Consider the following 12,716-nt stretch of genomic DNA (forward strand, 5'->3'; position numbering starts at 1 on the left):
AGGACACCTTCAGGGGTCTTGTAGAGTCCATGCCTCGGCAGGTCGGCGCTGTTTTGGCGGCACACGGAGGACCAACAGCATATTAGGCAGGTGGTCATAATGTTTAGGCTGATCGGTGTATACACACTTCTATATACACACACACACTCCAAGTCAGAAACTCTCGATGAGACGAATGGCCTAATTCTGCTCCAATAAATGTGTGAACTTATGACGATACTTCCAAAGCAATAACTGTAGACAATGTTCACAGAATATCAGAGCTTTAATGAACAGAACATTACAAAGACCATAAGAGTTGCCACAAATATTTTCACAGAGTGAAGACAATTGCTAACGGCATTTTAGCGATACTTGGTCTTCCATGGTTAAAGCTGAATTTTCCAAAAGCTGCTGCAATTGGAAGTCGATGGCGTAACCCGGACACCTCACAATGGACTATCCAAAGTTAGCTGTGCCCCTCGCAATAAATGAGCTAATCTTTAGACTTTACTTTAGACATCAGAGTGACAGCTCAGAAACAGCTGTATCAGAAACCCACCGAGTCCGCGCTGACCAGCGATCACTAACACTGGGGACAATTTACACTTTACTGAAGCCAATTAACCTACAAACCTGCACGTCTTTGGAGTGTGGGAGGAAGATCTCAGAGAAAACCCACGCAGGTCACGGGAAGAACGTACAAACTCAGTACAGACAGCGCCCGTAGTCGGGATGGAACCCAGGTCTCCGGCGCTGCGAGGCAACAACTCTACCGCTGCGCCACCGTGCCGAACAGCTCTGCTAGCTCCTGATGACAGTGTGGATTAGAGTCCACAATGAGGCTTCTTCTGACGAGAGTTTGATGGGGAGTCCTATCGTGGTAGGAGCTGGTCAGAGAAAGCCTTCGCTGGTTACGAAATCTGCATTAAACCACAGAAAGTAAAGATTGTTATCAATTCATATTACTGATACAGACCTCTCAACATCTGATTTTATAAATTCATAATTTTGATATCCAAAATTCGGAATTTTACATCAAAATTCATAATATGGCGCGTAATGCAACTTTTCAGCAGTGGATAGACAATAGACAATAGGTGCAGGAGGAGGCCATTTGGCCCTTCGAGCCAGCACCGCCATTCAATGCGATCATGGCTGATCACTCTCAATCAGTACCCCGTTCCTGCCTTCTCCCCATACCCCCTCACTCCGCTATCCTTAAGAGCTCTATCCAGCTCTCTCTTGAAAGTATCTAACGAACTGGCCTCCACTGCCTTCTGAGGCAGAGAATTCCACACCTTCACCACTCTCTGACTGAAAAAGTTCTTCCTCATCTCCGTTCTAAATGGCCTACCCCTTATTCTTAAACTGTGGCCCCTAGTTCTGGACTCCCCCAACATTGGGAACATGTTTCCTGCCTCTAACGTGTCCAACCCCTTAATAATCTTATACGTTTCGATAAGATCCCCTCTCATCCTTCTAATTTCCAGTGTATACAAGCCTAGCCGCTCCAGTCTTTCAACATATGACAGTCCTGCCATTCCGGGAATTAACCTAGTGAACCTACGCTGCACGCCCTCAATAGCAAGAATATCCTTCCTCAAATTTGGAGACCAAAACTGCACAGATGGATCTACATGCGTACTCAATCGTCCGCGGCTGTTAATGCGCGATATATCCACGATTGTCGTCGCCCGCGGTCTCGCGGTGAGGGACCTGTTGATATATGCGACTCGACTAAGCATACGGAAGGATTTCACAGCGCGAGTCTGTGACTGTGCTAACAAGGATCGCAGTACAACGCGTCGACATTGACCATCCAAAAAGAGTCGGTAACTTTGATCACTCCCCTACCATCTGGCATACATCGAGTGGCCGAATTGACAAATTGAAATTACCGACTGTTTTGCGGAAACATGTGAGGCAAAATCGGAATGGCGGAAATGAAATAAGAAAGCAGGAAACTTTCCGCCAAATTCAGAAGGGTTGGGAGGTCTGCTGATAGGTTCATGTTCATAAGTCATAGGAGCAGAATTAGGCCATTCGGCCCATCGAGTTTATTCCACCACTCAATCATGGCTGATCTATCTTTCCCTCTCAACCCCATTCTCCTGCCTTCTCCCCATAACCCCTGACGCCCGTACTGATCAAGAACCTGTCAAACCCCGCTTTAAAAATACCCATTGACGGCCTCCACTGCCGTCTGTAGCAATGAATTCCACAGATTCACCACCCTCTGGCTAAAGAAATTCCTCCTCATCTCCTTTCTAAAAAGGTATGTCCTTGTATTCTGAGGTTGTGCCATCTGGTCCTGGACTCTCCCACTAGTGGAAATATCCTCTCCACATCCACTTTATCCAGGCCTTTCACTATTCGGCAAGTTGCCCCTCAGTACACAGGACAATAAACTAAACTGTGTCTCTCCAGAACCTTGTTGCCCCTACCTCTATTGCAAGGATGAAGAAGCCAACTGTTCAGCTGCCTCTTCCCGCGTCCTGTTACTGCTCCCCTTCCCACTCCCCCTTCCATTCTTACTCTAACAGAAGACACAGAGTGCTGGAGTAACTCAGCTGGTCAGGCAGCATCCCTGGAGAACATGGACACAGAGTGCTGGAGTAACTCAGCGGGTCAGGCAGCATCTCTGAAGAACATGAATAGGTGGCGTTTTGCGTCGGGACCCTTTTTTAGACTGACAGAAGGATCCAAACCCAAAATATCACCTATCCATGTTCTACAGAGATGCTGCCTGAGCCGCTGAGTTACTCCAGCACTCTGTGTCCATGTTCTCCAGAGATGCTGCCTGACCCGCTGAGTTACTCCAGCACTCTGTGTCCATGTTCTCCAGAGATGCTGCCTGACCCGCTGAGTTACTCCAGCACTTTGTGGCTTGTTTTGTAAGCCAGCATCTTCAGTTCCTTGTGCCCATACTTGCAGTAACCTCAGGTCCCCATCTACACTAGTCCCACCCGCCTTCATCTATCCAGCACCGTTTGCTTCTAGTCGGGGTCATTTACTTTACACACTATTCCTATTTGTGCCCGTTCCAATCTGAAGCATCTCTCCTACCTCCAGGGTCTGCGCCAGATCCTCACACCCTCTGAGTTCCTCAGGGCCAGACCTTCCCACGCATGGTTTACCTGCAGCGGAACGCAGCCAGTGTCAGGGCATTGAGGAGAGACACCATAAACACTCACTGAACGCCCAGGAATGGAGGAGATCACAAGAGAGTGGTGAACACTGCCTGGTCCATCACAGGGACTGACCTCCCCACCATCGAAGGTCCATCACTGTACTGACCCCCCCACCATCGAAGGGATCTACAGCAGGCATTTCCTTAAAAAGGCAGCCAGCATCATCAGAGACCCACACCACCCTGGCCACACTCTCACTGACCCACACCACCCTGGCCACACTCTCACTGACCCACACCACCCTGGCCACACTCTCACTGACCCACACCACCCTGGCCACACTCTCACTGACCCACACCACCCTGGCCACACTCTCACTGACCCACACCACCCTGGCCACACTCTCACTGACCCACACCACCCTGGCCACACTCACTGACCCACACCACCCTGGCCACACTCTCACTGACCCACACCACCCTGGCCACACTCTCAGACCCACACCACCCTGGCCACACTCTCACTGACCCACACCACCCTGGCCACACTCTCACTGACCCACACCACCCTGGCCACATTCTCACTGACCCACACCACCCTGGCCACACTCTCACTGACCCACACCACCCTGGCCACACTCTCACTGACCCACACCACCCTGGCCACACTCTCACTGACCCACACCACCCTGGCCACACTCTCACTGACCCACACCACCCTGGCCACACTCTCACTGACCCACACCACCCTGGCCACACACTCACTGACCCACACCACCCTGGCCACACTCTCACTGACCCACACCACCCTGGCCACACTCTCACTGACCCACACCACCCTGGCCACACTCTCATCTCGCTGCTACCATGGGGAAGAAGGTACAGGAGCCTGAAAACCGTGACCTCCAGGTTCCAGAGCAGCTTCTTCCCAGCAACCATCAGGCTCTTGAACACTGCACAACGCTAACCTCAGCGACTGTGATCTTCTATCGTTGTATGTACTACAAACCTCTTCCTAGCTGTTATCGGGCAACTGAACCGTCCTACCACCAACTAGAGAGCGGTCCTGACCTCCCATCTACCTCATTGGAGACCCTCGGACTATCTTTAATCAGACATTACTGGACTTTATCTTGCACTAAACGTTATTCCCTTCATCCTGTATCTGTACAGGTCCATCACAGGTCCTGACCTCACCACCATCGTAGGTGGACGGCTTGAATGTACTCATGTATAGGCAAAAAAAGCTTTTCACTGTACCTCGGTACACATGACAATATTAAAATAAAATAAACTATTGTGGTTACCTAATATTATTAATTTATTGCATTGTTGATTATTATATATTTATCTGTGTGTTATTGCACAGGCTGGAACAAGTAGGGATTTCATTATTCCCTTATGTACATATGACAACTAAACACCCTTGATTCTTGCCTGTTGAGTTCTCAAGGTTTAGAAGAAATAACAATCACAAAACTTGTTCCTACCTCCGTCTGTGTTACTTCGACGAATGGAGATGAGCGTTACTTGGTTTTTACCAGTCGAGAACCTGTGTTAATTGAGCAGAAAAGAGAGTCCTGGTCATGGGCAAGACCCACACGGTGAATGGTAGGTCTCAGGGGAGTGTTGTAGGGCAGAGGGATCTAGGAGTACAGGTGCACGGTTCCTTGAAGGTCGAGTCACAGGTAGATAAGGTGGTCAAAAAGGCTTTTGGCACTTTGGCATTCATCAGTCAGAGTGTTGAGTGTAGAACTTGGGAGGTCATGTTGCAGTTGTATAAGACGTTGGTGAGGCCGTATTTAGAATATTGTGTTCAGTTTTGGGCATCATGTCATAGGAAAGATATTGCCAAACTTGAAAGGGTTCAGAAATGATTTACGAGGATGTTGCCAGGACTAGAGGGTGTGAGCTACAGGGAGAGGTTGAGTAGGCTGGGTCTCTATTCCATGGAGCGCAGGAGGATGAGGGGAGATCATCATGAGGGGAGATATACAAAATCATGAGAGGAATAGGTCGGGTAGATGCACAGAGTCTTTTACCCAGAGTAGGGGAATCAAGGACCAGAGGACATGGGTTCAAGGTGAAGGGGAAAAGATTTAATAGGAATCCGAGGGGTCACTTTTTCACACAGAGGGTGGTGGGTGTATGGAACAAGCTGCCAGAGGAGGTAGTTGAGGCTGGGACTATCCCATCGTTTAAGAAACAGTTGGACAGGTACGTGGATAGGACAGGTTTGGAGGGATATGGACCAAGCGCATGCAAGTGGGACTAGTGTAGCTGGGACATGTTGGCCGGTGCGGGCGAGTTGGGCTGAAGGGCCTGTTTCCACACTGTGTCTCTATGACTCTAGTGTAGCTGGGACATGTTGGCCGGTGTGGGTGAGTTGGGCTGAAGGGCCTGTTTCCAACTGTATCACTCTATGACTCTATGACTGTGACTCTATGAAAGTTTCGCTGGGCTACTGAGGCCATGAGAAATGACAGAGTAATAAAAAGTAACTGCAGATGCTGGTTTATACCAAAGATAGACGTTCATAGGTTAGGGAGGTCATGTTGCAGTTGGATTAGACGTTGGTGAGGTTTGGGTCCAGTTATGTTTGCCATGTTACAGAAAAGATGCTGCCAAGCTGGAAAGGGTGCAGAGACGATTTACAAGAATGTTGCCAGGACTAGAGGGTGTGATCTACAGGGAGCGGTTGGCAGGCTAGGACTTAATTCCTTGGTGCACAGGAGAATGAGGGGTGATCTTATAGAGGCATACAAGATCATGAGAGGAATAGGTCAGGTAGATGACGCACAGAGACTTTTGCCCAGAGTAGGGGAATCAAGAACTAGAGGACATAGGTTCACAGTGAGGGGGGGGGGGAAGAAAGACTTAATAGGAACTTGGGGGATAACATTCTTTACACAAAGGGTAGTGGGTGTATGGAATGAGCTGTCAGAGAAGGTAGTTGAGGCAAATGCTGTCACAATGGTTAAGATACATTTGGACAGGTACATGAATTGGACAGGTTTAGAGGGATATGGGCTAAACGTGGGCAGGAGGACCATTGTAGATGGGACATGTTGGACAGCGTTGCCAAAGGACCTGTTTCCACTCTGTATGACTCCATCACTCGACTGACACACAGTACTAGAGTAACTCAGCGGGTCAGGCAGCATCTCTGGAGAACATGGATAGATGATGTTTTGGGTCGAGACCCTCCTGCAGCCAGGGTTACCCCAGAAGGACAGAGGTTTGGGAAGGGGCAGGCGGGGGGGGGGGGATCTGAAGGTGAGAAAAGTTCCAAATTATGGGCCCAAGTGTCGGATGTTTAATGCGCCAATTGTTCCTTTAATGAAGCGTGAGGTTTAAGACTCGACCCCTATCCCGGTGTGCACAGACGAGCAAATCACACTCACTTGTCTGGCAGGCTGCCTCTTGCTGCTGTTCAAGATACAAAAACAGAAAGAGAATTACTTACATGGTGAAGAGGATAAACCTGCCCATGGCAGCATCTTTCCTGTTTAGGGCAGGATGTTCTATCCGCACACTTCCTCCGGTATTTTCCCAGCTAATCCCAGCACGTTTTAGTTTAGTTTAGTTTAGAGATATAGGTGTGGGGGGGGGGGGGTGTAGTTGTGGGTGGGGGGTGTAGCTGTGGGGTGGGGTGTAGGTGTGTGGGGGGGTGTATGTGTGGGGGGGCGTAGGTGTGTGGAGGGGGTGTAGGTGTGTGAGGGGGGTGTATGTGTGGGGGGGCGTAGGTGTGTGGAGGGGGTGTAGGTGTGGGGGGGGGCGTAGGTGTGTGTGGGGGGTGTATGTGTGGGGGGGGTGTACGTGTGGGGGGGAGTGTAGCTGTGGGGTGGAGTGTAGCTGTGGGGGGGGTGTACGTGTGGTCGTGGAGTGTAGCTGTGGGGGGGTGTAGTTGGGGGGGTGTAGGTGTGGGGGGGGGTGTAGGTGTGTGGGGGGGTGTATGTGTGGGGGGGCGTAGGTGTGTGGAGGGGGGTGTAGGTGTGGGGGGGGTGTAGGTGTGGGGGGGGGTGTAGGTGTGCGGGGGGGTGTAGGTGTGGGGGGGTGTATGTGTGGGGGGGCGTAGGTGTGTGGAGGAGGGTGTAGGTGTGGGGGGGGTGTAGGTGTGGGGGGGGTGTAGGTGTGGGGGGGTGTAGGTGTGAGGGGGGGTGTAGGTGTGGGGGGGGTGTAGGTGTGTGGGGGGGTGTAGGTGTGGGGGGGTGTAGGTGTGGGCGGAAAGGGTGTAGGTGTGGCGGGGTGTAGGTGTGGGGAGGGGTGTAGGTGTGGGGGGGTGTAGGTGTGGGGGGGTGTAGGTGTGGGGGGGGTGTAGGTGTGGGGGGGTGTAGGTGTGGGGGATGTAGGTGTGGGGGGTGTAGGTGTGGGGGGTGTGTAGGTGTGGAGGGGAAAGGGTGTAGGTGTGTGGGGGGGGTGAAGGTGTGGGGTGGGGGGGGTGTAGGTGTGGGGGGGGTGTAGGTGTGGGGGGGGGGTGTAGGTGTGGGGGGTGTAGGTGTGGGGAGGGGTGTAGGTGTGGGGGGGTGTAGGTGTGGGGGGGTGTAGGTGTGGGGGGGTGTAGGTGTGGGGGGGGTGTAGGTGTGGGGGGGTGTAGGTGTGGGGGGTGTAGGTGTGGGGGGTGTAGGTGTGGGGGGTGTGTAGGTGTGGGGGGGAAAGGGTGTAGGTGTGTGGGGGGGGTGAAGGTGTAGGGTGGGGGGGGTGTAGGTGTGGGGGGGGTGTAGGTGTGGGGGGGGGTGTAGGTGTGGGAGGGGGTGTAGGTGTGGGGGGTGTAGGTGTGGGGGGTGTAGGTGTGGGGGGTGGGGGGGTGTAGGTGTGGGGGGTGTGGGGGGTGTAGGTGTGGGGGGAAAGGGTGTAGGTGTGTGGGGGGGGTGTAGGTGTGGGGTGGGGGGGTGTAGGTGTGGGGGGAAAGGGTGTAGGTGTGTGGGGGGGGTGTAGGTGTGGGGAGGGGGGTGTAGGTGTGGGGAGGGGGGTGTAGTTGTGGGGGGGTGTAGGTGTGGGGGGGTGTAGATGTGGGGGGGTGTAGGTGTGGGGGGGTGTAGGTGTGGGGGGGGTGTAGGTGTGGGGGGGGTGTAGGTGTGGGGGGGGGTGTAGGTGTGGGGGGGTGTAGGTGTGGGGTGGGGGGGGTGTAGGTGTGGGGGGGTGTAGGTGTGGGGGGGGTGTAGGTGTGGGGGGGGTGTAGGTGTGGGGGGGGTGTAGGTGTGGGGGGAAAGGGTGTAGGTGTGTGTAGGGGCGGTGTAGGTGTGGGGGGGTGTAGGTGTGGGGGGGTGTAGGTGTGGGGGGGGTGTAGCTGTGGGGGGTGTAGGTGTGGGGGGGTGTAGCTGTGGGGGGGTGTTGGTGTGGGGGAGGGGGTGTAGGTCTGGGGGGTGTAGGTGGGGGGGGAGGGTGTAGGTGTGGGGGGGAGGGGGTGTAGCTGTGGGGGGGAGGGGGTGTAGGTGTGGGGGGGAGGGGGTGTAGGTGTGGGAGGGGTGTAGGTGTGGGGGGGGTGTAGGTGTGGGGGGGGTGTAGCTGTGTGGGGGTGTAGGTGTACTGGGGCAGGGTGTGGGTATAGGGGGGTGTAGGTGTACTGGGGCAGGGTGTGGGTATAGGGGGGGAGAGGGGGTTATTTGGGCAGGGTGTGGGTATAGGGGGGAGAGGGGGTCACTGGGGCAGGGTGTGGGTATAGGGGGGAGAGGGGGTTACTGGGGCAGGGTGTGGGTATAGGGGGGAGAGGGGGTTACTGGGGCAGGGTGTGGGTATAGGGGGGGGAGGGGGTTACTGTACCCTGCTTGTTCCTTTGCCAGTCCCTGCACTTGAACCTGAGAGTGATGATTCCGATGAGGATCAACACAGCGGCGATCAGCAACAACACCAGCAGCAGGTTATCTGCAGAACAACAAGCGCGGACATTATTTGTCGACCCACAGTGTGGGCAATAACCCGCTCAGTGTAGCCTGCTCTGTCACTGCGGGACCCAGTATAGACCACTGGGACCTCTTCAGGGATCGGGGTGACCTGTACAAAAGGGACGGGTTACAACTTAACAGCAGGGGGACCAACATTCTGGCAGGCAGGTTTGCTAGTGTTACACGTGTGGCTTTAAACTAAGTAGTGGGGGGAGGGGTTGACAAATTGGGAATATAAAGATGGAGTTAAAGGGGAAGTAAATACAGGAGAAATTGCAAAAGACTCTCAAATTAATGGGAAGGGAAGTTCTAGATGGGATAAGAGAGTAAGGTCAGGGCCAATTGTGACCGGTGTGAGAGGGGAGGTGAATACGGAAATTAAAGTGTTGTATTTAAATGCGCGAAGTATAAAAAATAAAGTGGATGAGCTTGAGGCTCAGTTAGATATTAGCAAGTATGATGTTGTGGGAATCACTGAGACATGGCTACAAGAGGACCAGGGCTGGGAACTGAATATTCAGGGGTACACAACGTATAGAAAAGACAGACAGGTGGGCAGAGGGGGTGGGGTTGCTCTGATGGTAAGGAATGATATTCATTCCCTTGCAAGGGGTGACATAGAATCAGGAGATGTAGAATCAGTATGGATAGAAATAAGGAATTGTAAGGGTAAAAAGACCCTAATGGGAGTTATCTATAGGCCCCCAAACAGTAGCCTCGACATAGGGTGCAAGTTAAATCAGGAGATAAAATTGGCGTGTCAAAAATGTAATGCTACGGTGGTCATGGGAGATTTCAACATGCAGGTAGACTGGGAAAATCAGGTTGGTAATGGACCCCAGGAAAGAGAGTTTGTGGAGTGTCTCCGAGATGGATTCTTAGAGCAGCTTGTACTGGAGCCTACCAGGGAGAAGGCAATTCTGGAGTTAGTGTTGTGTAATGAACCGGATTTGATAAGGGAACTCGAGGTAAAAGAGTTCTAATGGAGTTCTAAATTCCTAATGGAGGCAGTGATCATAATATGATACGTTTTAATCTACAATTTGAGAGAGAAGGGAAAATCGGAAGTGTCAGCACTACAGTTGAGCAAAGGGGATTATGGAGGCATGAGCTGGCCAGAGTTGACTGGAAAGAGACCCTAGCAGGAAGAAGGTGGAACAACAATAGCAGGTATTTCTGGGATTAATACAGAAGGTGCAGGATCAGTTTATTCCAAAGAGGAGGAAAGATTATCAGGGGAGTAAGAGGCACCCGTGGCTGACAAAGGAAGTCAAGGACAGTATAAAAATAAAAGAGAAGAAGTATAACATAGCAAAGATGAGCGGGAAGCCAGAGGATTGGGACTCTTTTAAAGAGCAACAGAAGTTAACTAAAAAGGCAATACGGGGAGAAAAGATGCGGTACGAGGGTAAGCTAGCCAATAATATAAAGGAGGAGAGTAAAAGCTTCTTTAGGTATGTGAAGAGGAAAAAAATAGTCAAGGCAAATGTGGATCCATTGAAGACAGAAGCAGGTGAATTTATTATGGGGAACAAGGAAATGGCAGACGAGTTGAACAGGTATTTTGGATCTGTCTTCACTAAGGAAGATACAATCTCCCAGATGTTCTAGTGGCCAGAGATCCTAGGGTGACAGAGGAACTGAAGGAAATCCACATTAGGCAGGAAATGGTGTTGGGTAGACTGATGGGACTGAAGGCTGATAAATCCCCAGGGCCTGATGGTCTGCATCCCAGAGTACTTAAGGAGGTGGCTCTAGAAATTGTGGCCGCATTGGTGATCATTTTCCAATGTTCTATAGATTCAGGATCAGTTCCTGTGGATTGGAGGGTAGCTAATGTTATCCCACTTTTTAAGAAAGGAGGGAGAGAGAAAACGGGAAATTATAGACCAGTTAGTCTGACATCAGTGGTGGGGAAGATGCTGGAGTCAATTATAAAAGACGAAATTGCGGAACATTTGGATGCAGTAACATGATCGTTCCGAGTCAGCATGGATTTACGATGGGGAAATCATGCTTGACTAATCTTCTGGAATTTTTTGAGGATGTAACTAGGAAAATGGACAGGGGAGAGCCGGTGGATGTGGTGTACCTCGACTTTCAGAAAGCCTTTGACAAGGTCCCACATAGGAGATTAGTGGGCAAAATTAGGGCACATGGTATTGGGGGTAGGGTACTGACATGGATAGAAAACTGGTTGGCAGACAGAAAGCAAAGAGTGGGGATAAATGGGTCCCTTTCAGAATGGCAGGCAGTGACTAGTGGGGTACCGCAAGGCTCGGTGTTGGGACCGCAGCTATTTACAATATACATTAATGACTTAGATGAAGGGATTAAAAGTTTGCAGATTTGCAGATGATACAAAGCTGGGTGGTAGTGTGAACTGTGAGGAAGATGCTATGAGGTTGCAGGGTGACTTGGACAAGTTGTGTGAGTGGGCGGATGCATGGCAGATGCAGTTTAATGTGGATAAATGTGAGGTTATCCACTTTGGTGGTAAGAACTGGAAGGCAGATTATTATCTGAATGGTGTCAAGTTAGGAAATGGGGAAGTGCAAAGATATCTGGGTGTCCTTGTTCAACGGTCACTGATAGGAAGCACGCAGGTACAGCAGGCAGTGAAGAAAGCTAATAGCATGTTGGCATTCATAAGAAGAGTTGAGTATAGGAGCAAAGAGGTCCATCTACAACACACGATGCCTCAGAAAAGCCACCAGCATCCACAAAGACTCTTCACACCCCTGCAACAGTCTGTTCGAACTCCTTCCATCGGGCAGACGATACAAGGCCTTCTATGCCCGCACCTCCAGACTCAGGAACAGCTTCATCCCCAGGGCCATAGCTGCTATGAACCGGTCCTGCTGAGCGGATGGCCACAACGCATAGATCAACTTGCACTTTACCCTGTCCAAAACTGTTACAACTGTTCGTTTCGTTGGGTTGCTGCTGTCTAAATTACCTAAATTAGTGCATCGTATGGGAGGCGCATTCCCAATCTCGTTGTACCCCTGGGTACAATGACAATAAAGATATATTGTATTGTATTGTATTGTATTGTTGTACAGGGCCCTAGTGAGACCACACCTGGAGTACTGTGTGCAGTTTTCGTCTCCAAATTTGAGGAAGGACATTCTTGCTATTGAGGGCGTGCAGCGTAGGTTTACTAGGTTAATTCCCGGAATGGCGGGACTATTATATGTTGAAAGACTGGAGCGACTGGGCTTGTATACACTGAAATTTAGAAGGATGAGAGGGGATCTTATTGAAACATATAAGATTATTAAGGCAGGAAACATGTTCCCAATGTTGGGGGAGTCCAGAACCAGTGGCCACAGTTTAAAAATAAGGGGTTGGCCATTTAGAACGGAGATGAGGAAAAACTTTTTCACTAAGAGAGTTGTAAATCTGTGGAATTCTCTGCCTCAGAAGGCAGTGGAGGCCAATTCTCTGGATGCTTTCAAGAGAGTTAGATAGAGCTCTTAATGCTAGCGGAGTCAAGGGATATGGGGAGAAGGCAGGAACGGAGTACTGATTGTGAATAATCAGAGATGATCACAGTGAATGACGGTACTGGCTCGAAGGGCCGAATGGCCTCCTCCTGCACCTATTGTAGAAACATAGAAAATAGGTGCAGGAGGAGGCCATTCGGCCCTTCGAGCCAGCACCGCCATTCACTGTGATCATGGCTGATCATCCACAATCAGTACCCCGTGCACAAC

General features: G+C 51.1%; 1 long non-coding RNA gene across 1 annotated transcript; it reads right to left on the reverse strand.

Annotated features, from left to right (window-relative positions):
* Nucleotides 1–296: 296 nt before the first annotated feature.
* Nucleotides 297–8,978, reverse strand: LOC144601025 (uncharacterized). Its single transcript, XR_013548223.1, has 5 exons — nt 8,876–8,978; nt 6,517–6,541; nt 4,603–4,664; nt 3,049–3,119; nt 297–902 (listed from the first exon to the last, which is right to left on the reverse strand). It is a non-coding gene; the product is annotated as an uncharacterized LOC144601025 (long non-coding RNA).
* Nucleotides 8,979–12,716: the final 3,738 nt, after the last annotated feature.

Source organism: Rhinoraja longicauda, chromosome 1 (assembly GCF_053455715.1).
Source record: "Rhinoraja longicauda isolate Sanriku21f chromosome 1, sRhiLon1.1, whole genome shotgun sequence".
Taxonomy (NCBI): domain Eukaryota; kingdom Metazoa; phylum Chordata; class Chondrichthyes; order Rajiformes; family Arhynchobatidae; genus Rhinoraja; species Rhinoraja longicauda.